Consider the following 8791-nt stretch of genomic DNA (forward strand, 5'->3'; position numbering starts at 1 on the left):
GGCAAAGTCTTAACCACTGGACCACCAGGGAAGTCCCAGGACTCAACTTACAATCAACTTTGGTTTAAATTAGCCCCCTTTGATTTCTGTGGTTTACAAAGAACCCTAAGTGATACTGTTGTCTTTTTTTTTCTTTTCCATCGCAGATGGAAGGGAAAGATGGTCCCCAGCCACTGGTTGATGTATTAATATTTAGCCAGTACCTGACAAGGAACTCCTGAAGTGTGATTTCACAAGCAGGGTAGCACCGCCTCTTACCGGGGCCTGGTGATGATTGTGTTTGAATTCTTTGGCTCCTCTTGCCAAAGAATTGCATTCTTTGCCCATTCTTTGTCCTTGCATTCTTGCCCAAGGACATGACTCGGGTGGTGGGAACCTGTCACCAGGGGATGGTTACCAGGGAGTGTGCAGTGTGTGCTCTGTCGCTAAGTCATGTCTGACTCTTGGCGACCCCATGGACGGTAGCCCGCCAGACTCCTCAGTCCATGGGATTCTCCAGGTAAGAACCCTGGAGCTGGTTGCCATTCCTTCTCCAGAGGATCTTCCTAACCCAAGGATTGAATCCTTGTCTCCTGCATTGGCAGGTGGATTATTTACCACGGAACCACCTGGGCTTCCTCAAAGCAACAGTATTTGCTGAGTAGGGTTGAAACAATAGGAAAGCACTTCTCAATACTGAGCTCAGAATGAACTTAAAGGACAAGTCCCAACTCCACTTGAGAATAACACTTGGCGGGAAATATTGAATACTGTCGTTATGAATACACTTGAGTCCTTAAGTGGGAATTTAGGCATACTTTAGCTTTATACAACCCTATCCTAACACCAACACTCTCAGGCTTGTTTTCTGTCCTTCCCCCTCCTTGCCACCCTTAATAAAGTGACATTTTCCCCCATTATAGAGATAGGTATGCACATTAGATACAATTCGGAAAATGTCTAAAAATAGAAGAAAAAAGAGTGAATCTTTTTGAAGCATTTCCTTTAATGTTGTCCCCTCATGGCTAGTTTTTATTAGCAAGCTTTAAATATTTCAGTTGTATAATTGTATACAATTACTGTATAATATGTTTTCTACTCCTTTTGTAGGTAATGTTATAAGCAGTTTAACATGCCATTGTGAACTCCTTGTAAACATGAATTTTTATGGTTGCGTTAATAGACAGATACATGACTCACTTAACTATTCCTCCATTTTGGGTTAGTTACATTTGTCTCAGATCAGTTACATCAATCTTTCTTTAACTTTGGACCATGAACCCACATTTAAAAGAAAAAGCACTTTTATTAGCAAAAATTTAATGAATATTTGTGCATAAAAGTTCTCATTCCCTGATTACTTAGGCTAGTTTCTCAGAAATAACACCACTGGGTTATTAAAGTGTGGGAAAGTTTTTAGGCATCTTGATACTTAATGTCAAATTATAATACAAACCAGACATGTTTTACAATTAAAGAATCTGTATCATTTTTGGAATGTAAAACTTTACTTATCATATTTAAAGAGGAAATTTATTATAATATATATTTATTATAGATATTTATATTATATATTTATAATATATATTATACATATAATACATATTTAATATATCTTATCTAATAGAGGAAACTAGTCAAAGCCCTATTTGACAACCTACTGACCACCCGTGATTTTTACTGAGCACCCAGAGCCTGAATGTATCAGATTCCACAAGGGTTTCATTGGAAATGTGCCAGAAATGTAGGCCCTACTTTTAAAGAGAATATTTTTAACAATGCAGGGTTAAAAAGCATTTCTACAAAATATCCCCAAGTTGATTATAAATTCTGAGAAAGCTGTATTGTCTTTCAAAATGATTTTACAGTATGTTGATGTAATAATTTCAAATTTGATATGTACTTATGGAATAATTTTTCATAAGTCCTCTCTAAGCACTTAAATTTTTTTTTTAATTGAAGGATAATTGCTTTACAATGTAGTGTTAGAATAAGCATTTTTAAGGGAATGGTGGGAATGTAAATTGGTACAACCACTATGGAGGACAGTACAACGTTGCGTTTAAAAAACTAAGAATAAACCTATCACATGACTCACCGATCCTACTACTGGGTATATACCCTGAGAAAACCATAATTCAAAAAGACACACGTACCCCCAATGTTCATAGAAGTACTATTTACAGTAACCAAGACATGGAAGCAAACTAAATGTTCATTGACAGATGAATAAATAAAGCTGTGATATATATACATATGCATGCGTGGGTGCTAAGTTGTTTCTGTCATGTCTAACTCTTTGAGACTCTATACTCTGGTGGGACTATAGCCCACCAGGCTCCTCTGTCCAGGGGAATCTCCAGGCAAGAATACTGGAATGGGTTGCCATGCCCTCCTCCAAGGGATATTTCTGATCCAGGAATGGGACCCAAGTCTCTTGTATCTCCTGCATTGGCAGATGGGCTGTTTACCAACAGTGCCACCTGGGAAGCCACATATATATCTATTTTGTATATATAAAATACACACACACACAGTGAAATACTACTTGGCCATAAAAAACAAAAATAATGCCATTTGAAGCAATATGAAGGCAACCAGAGATTATCATACTAAGTGAAGTAAGTCTGAAAGAGAAAGACAAATACCATATGTATCTCTCATATGTGGAATCTAAAATACAATACAAATTAACTTATTTATAAGACAGAAACAGATTCATAGACATAAAAAACAATTTATGGTTACCAAAGGGCAAAGAAAGAGGGGTAAATTAGGTGTTTTGGATTAGCAGATACAAACTGCTGCTTGCTGCTAAGTCACTTCAGTCGTGTCCGACTCTGTGCGACCCGATAGACGGCAGCCCACCAGGCTCCCCCGCCTCTGGGATTCTCCAGGCAAGAACACTGGAGTGGGTTGCCATTTCCTTCTCCAATGCGTGAAAGTGAAAAGTGAGAGTGAAGTTGCTCAGTCGTGTCCGACCCTTAATGACCCCATGGACCGCAGCCTACCAGGCTCCTCCATCCATGGGATTTTCCAGGCAAGAGTACTGGAGTGGGGTGCCATTGCCTTCTCCAGCAGATACAAACTACTATATATAAAATAAATAAGCAACAAGGTCCTACTGCATAGCAAAAGGAACTATATTTAATATCCTTTAATAAATCATAACAGAAAAGAATAAGAAAAAGAGTATATATATAAAGGTATAACTGAATCACTTTGCTGTACATCAGAAACGGATACAGCCTTGAGAATCACCTATGCTTCAATAAAAAATACTCCTTTGATTCTCAAGGATAGTTTTCTCTGTGTTCTTAAGACATTGTGCACATCTGTCTTAAAAAATAGTTTTTAATTAGTTTGCATTTTCTTCACTGACCATGTGTTGAGAATAGGGGCAGTTTCATGTTTATCTTTATACCTCACTGCCTAGAACAGTGCATGGAATGTTATTTCACTTTGTGTCTAGTGGCTAACAGTGAGTGCGACATACTAGACAGAAATAACATTTACTCATGAGGCGTTCTACAAGATGTGCTGCTTATTTATTTGTTTTTTAAAATCTGCTACCAGATCTTGACTCTAGTAATTGGGCAGAATCCACTTGATGTTTATATATGAATCCATGACTAGTTGACTTCCTGAGTGAATAAATGAAAAAACAGTTTAAGATGAGATATTCTTAAGATGTTTTGAAGGAAACAAAGGCATTGTTATGCACCTAATGAACCCTATCTGACCACTATCAATATTTATTAAGCACCGAGTAGCTACCAGGCCCTGGGGAGCCCATGATGACAAAATAGCAAACTTGGCTGGATAGGGGTAACCATACAGGGAGGAATATCAACAACTAAGCAAGAACTACACTCCAGAGAGTTATGTGTTGTGGTGGAGGAAGAAGAGAGTGCAGCAGAGCTTGTAGCAGCACTAGCTGTCGGGGAGCAGGGGGGCAGTATGTGTATACATATGGTTGATTCACTTTTCTGTACAGCAGAAACTAACAACATTGTAAAGCAATTACACTCCCAAAAAAATAAAGTCCACAGAAAAATTTCCATGGAAGTGATACCTATGCTTGAATCCCCTGTGTGCATGCTCAGTCACTTCAGTTGGGTCCACCTCTTTGTGACTCTTTGTACTGTGGCCTGCCAGGCTCCTCTGTCCATGGGATTCTCCAGGCAAGAATACTGGAGTGGATTGCCATTTCCTCCTCCAGGGGATCGTCCCAATTCAGGGATCCAACCCGTGTCTCCTGTGTCTCCTGCCTTGCGGGTGGATTCTTTACCACTATCACCATCTGGGAAGTCCTTGAATCCCTTGGAAAGATAAAATTCACCCTTGGGAAAATGTATAAGATGAGGCTTGTTCTTAACAGAGGGCATGCTCTCCATAATACAGATCACTTTATTTTTTTTTAATTAATTTTTACTGGAGTATAGTTGATTTACAAGGTTGTGTTACTTTTTGCTGTGTAGCAAAGTGAATCAGTTGTACCTGTATATATATATATATATATATATATATTCACTCTTCTTTAGATTCTTTTCCCATACAGGTCATTACAAAGCATTGAGTAGAGTTCCTTGTGCTACACAGTAGGTCCTTGTTAGTTATCTATTTTATATTTATTAATAGTAGTTTGTATATGTCAATCACAGTCTCCCCACTTTCTTCACTGACCATGTGTTGAGAATAGGGGCATTTTCATGGTTATCTTTATACCTTTTTTCCTAGAACAGGGCCTGGAATATTATTTCAGTTTGTGTCCAGTGGCTGAGAGTGGAAAAGAATCCCCTCTCCCTTTTTCCCCTTGGTAACTAAGTTTGCTTTCTACATCTGCGACTCTATTTTTGTTTTGTAAATAAGTTTATTTGTACTATTTTTTTAGATTCCACATATGTGATACATGATATTTATCTTTCCCTATCTGACTTACCTCACTCAGTATGACAATCTCTGGGTCCATCTTTGACACTGCAAATGGCATTATTTCATTCTTATTTTATGACTGAGGAATATTCCATTGTATATATGTACCACATCTTCTTTATCCATTCATCCATTGATGGACATTTAGATTGCTTCCATGTCTTGGCTATTGTAAATAGTGCTGCAATGAACATTGGGCACTATCTATTGGGCATGTATCTTTTTGAATTATGGTTTTCTCAAGGTATATGCCCAGGAGTGGGATTGCTGGATCATAGGATAGCTCTGTTTTTAGTTTTTTAAGGATTCAAAAGGCTTAGATTGGGGAGCTCCAAGGTCGGGGAGAAAAGAGTCAGGAAGCTAAGAGATAAGAAAAAAATGAGATCATAAATGATTTTATAATATTGAATTTGGACTGGGTCTTGAAGTCATCCCTCTTTTATATGTTGAACCCATTGAATAGAACAAATTTCTACAATAAAGCAGGATACAAAAGACAAAAATCTTTCATACCAAATCATTTTTTTTCCACTCACGATCAGAAGTATGGACCCCAGTTAAAAGGTATTGACAAAACTCAGTAATTCTAACTACTTCTTTTTCTACCACCACTACCTAGAATACTAGCATAGTAATCTAGGCAAAAATGAATGAAAAAAAGAAATGCCAGGAATTGCTAGAAAATTGAAGGTAGAGTCTTTAGTACTAATTGGATATGTGTCATGATGAAGTAAGAGTCAAGGATGATGAGTCCATTACACTGCAGACATTGATGTGGATAGCAGTACTGTTCAACATTAAGGAACAGAAAGAAAGTGAAGTGAAATAGAAAGTGGCTCAGTCATGTCTGACTCTTTGCAGCTTCATGGACTGTATCGTCCATGGAATTCTCCAGGCCAGAATACTGGTGTGGGTAGCCTTTCCCTTCTTCAGGGGATCTTCCCAACCCAGGGATGGGACCCAGGTCTCCCACATTGCAGGCAGATTCTTTACCAGCTGAGCCACAAGGGAAGTTCAAGAATACTGGAGTGGTCGTTATCAGAGAAATGCAAATCAAAACCTCAATGAGGTACCATTACATGCCAGTCAGAATGGCTGCTATTCAAAAGTCTACAAGCAATAAACGCTGGAGAGGGTGTGGAGAAAAGGGAACCCTCTTACACTGTTGGTGGAAATGCAGACTAGTACAGCCACTATGGAGAACAGTGTGGAGATTCCTTAAAAAACTGGAAATAGAACTACCATATGACCCAGCAATCCCACTCCTGAGCATACACACCAAGGAAACCAGATCTGAAAGAGACACGTGCACCCCAATGTTCATCGCAGCACTGTTTATAATAGCCAGGACATGGAAGTAACCTAGATGCCCATCAGCAGACGAATGGATAAGGAAGCTGTGGTACATATACACCATGGAATATTACTCAGCCATTAAAAAGAATTCATTTGAATCAGTTCTAATGAGATGGATGAAACTGGAGCCCATTTTACAGAGTGAAGTAAGCCAGAAAGATAAAGACCAATACAGTATACTAATGCATATATATGGAATTTAAAAAGATGGTAATGATAACCCTATATGCAAAACAGAAAAAGAGACACAGAAGTACAGAACAGACTTTTAGACTCTGTGGGAGAAGGCGAGGGTGGGATGTTCTGAGAGAACAGCATTGAAACAAGTATACTATCAAGGGTGAAACAGATCACCAGCCCAGGTTGGATGCATGAGACAAGTGCTCAGGGCTGGTGCACTGGGAAGACCCAGAGGGATGGGATGGGGAGGGAGGTGGGAGGGGGGATCGGAATGGGGAACACATGTAAATCCATGGCTGATTCCTGTCAATGTATGGCAAAAACCACTACAATATTATAAAGTAATTAGCCTCCAACTAATAAAAATAGATGGAAAAAAAAAAAAAAGAATACTGGAGTGGGTAACCTATCCCTTCTCCAGTGGATCTTCCTGATGCAGGAATCAAACCAGGGTCTCCTGCATTAGCATGCAAATTCTTTACCAACTGAGCTATCAGGGAAGCCCACTAAGAAACAGAGCTGGAGTCAAACTGTCTCTACCATTTAACATATTGGGGCACCTGCAGAATATCCAATTGATGATGAAAGAGGGAAATGTAGCCCCTTTGTGTGTATGTGGGAAGTGTTACTTCCTGCTTTGAGTGGAAGTGAAACATAACCCTGATGACATTTTCTGTAATGATGTTAAATATTCCAAGGCAAAAGTATTTCAGAATATTGTTGTTTAATCACCTCTACTGAATAATACGTGTATTTCATGGAAATTTATGGAGCACCATGTCATACCTTTGAAAAGCACCTAAAGAAGAATATAGGAGACTATAGCCTCTGCAAAACATATGCCAGGATGATAACCTTAAGAAAAAGTTAACACTTTTATTCAAGGAAGAAAATGGATTTGTTTTAGTTGTTTTGAAATTCATCACAAGATGTAATCTATTTTAAAATTTTAATTTTTTGAGTCACTATTTTAAAAATTTTGCCAAGTCTGCTAAACAATTTGTTATTTTTAATACTAGATTATATCTTCACTAAAAGAAAATTGTAAGCAGTTGAATCATGTACTGTGTTAATCAGTATGAAGGTAAAGCTAATTTCTTGTCATTCACCTCAGATTTGGGTTTTGCCAATTTTGGAGAAGATCTGTAAGAGGAAATTATTACTCTCTATGGTACTTACCTTGAAAACTTAAAATGTTGATGAATGTTAAAGCTCCCTCTTAAAAAACATTTTCTTTGGCCATGCTGCAAGTCATGTGGAATCTTAGTTTCCCAACCGGAGATTGAACCTATGCCTCCTACAGTAGAAGTGCAGTCTTAACCACTGAACCACCAGGGAAGTCCCAGCCCCCAGTTTTAATCCAATCATTTGCTTAGAATATGGATTTGGTCTTAAGTTAATAGGCATGTTTTGAAACAATGATGCCTTGCTTAAGGAAAGCATCTTACCCTAGGAGGAGGAAGGATTAGAAATATAGATACGGGAGTAGGACTGGTGGCATCTGGTTTTTAAAATTTATAATTTTAGATAGACTGGCACCTAACATCAAAATTATGCAGTCTTAAATCTGGAAGAGGGTATTTGTGCCCAGTGGACAGAAGAGCCTGGTGGGTTACAGTCCATGGGGAAGCAAGCGTCAGACACGACTTAGTGGCTAAACCACCATCATCACCTTGTTTTACAGCTGAAGGTCTGGGAGGTGAAGTGATTTGTCTAAGCTTACTTAACTAATTGATAGCTTGTCCTGTGATAAAACTCATGCCACTTTGTTGCCAATCCAATTTTATTTCTATAGCATTGTAGTTGGGTAAAATAATCCGTCTTAGAGCTCTGAAGGTTGAGTATCTTGAAAATTAGAAATTGACCCAGACCAATAAAGTTTATACTTAATCGAGTTCATAACATTGTAGAAATGCCTTTAGACCCAGTTCTCTTGTTATCTACACACATTTGTACAATAAACTTAACTTCTCAGGACCTCGGTTTCCTTTCATGGTGACTAATGCCGTTGGATTACATGATATTTAAAGCCTTTTCTAGTTTTCAGATTCTAATTTCCCTTGCTAAAGACCCTGGAAATTTACAAGAAATATATCCTTTTCACAGTAGTAATAGAGTTGCCTTTCTATAAATTTTGCTTTTCATATATGTAAACTCTGAACAAGGCATAAGTAAGATTTAACTATTTTAAAAGATGCAATTACCATGGTTATAGCTAGATTTCTATCTTTGTAGTACTGTCCCTGTGGATCCAATTTGAGAGGTGAGAAGGTAAAAAGCAAAGGAAGAGCTCCTCATCTCTCTCCCACTCCCTGGACCCCAGAGTTAGAAAAGCGTCCCT

This window comes from Cervus canadensis, chromosome 21 (genome assembly GCF_019320065.1).
Source record: "Cervus canadensis isolate Bull #8, Minnesota chromosome 21, ASM1932006v1, whole genome shotgun sequence".
Classification (NCBI taxonomy): Eukaryota; Metazoa; Chordata; class Mammalia; order Artiodactyla; family Cervidae; genus Cervus; species Cervus canadensis.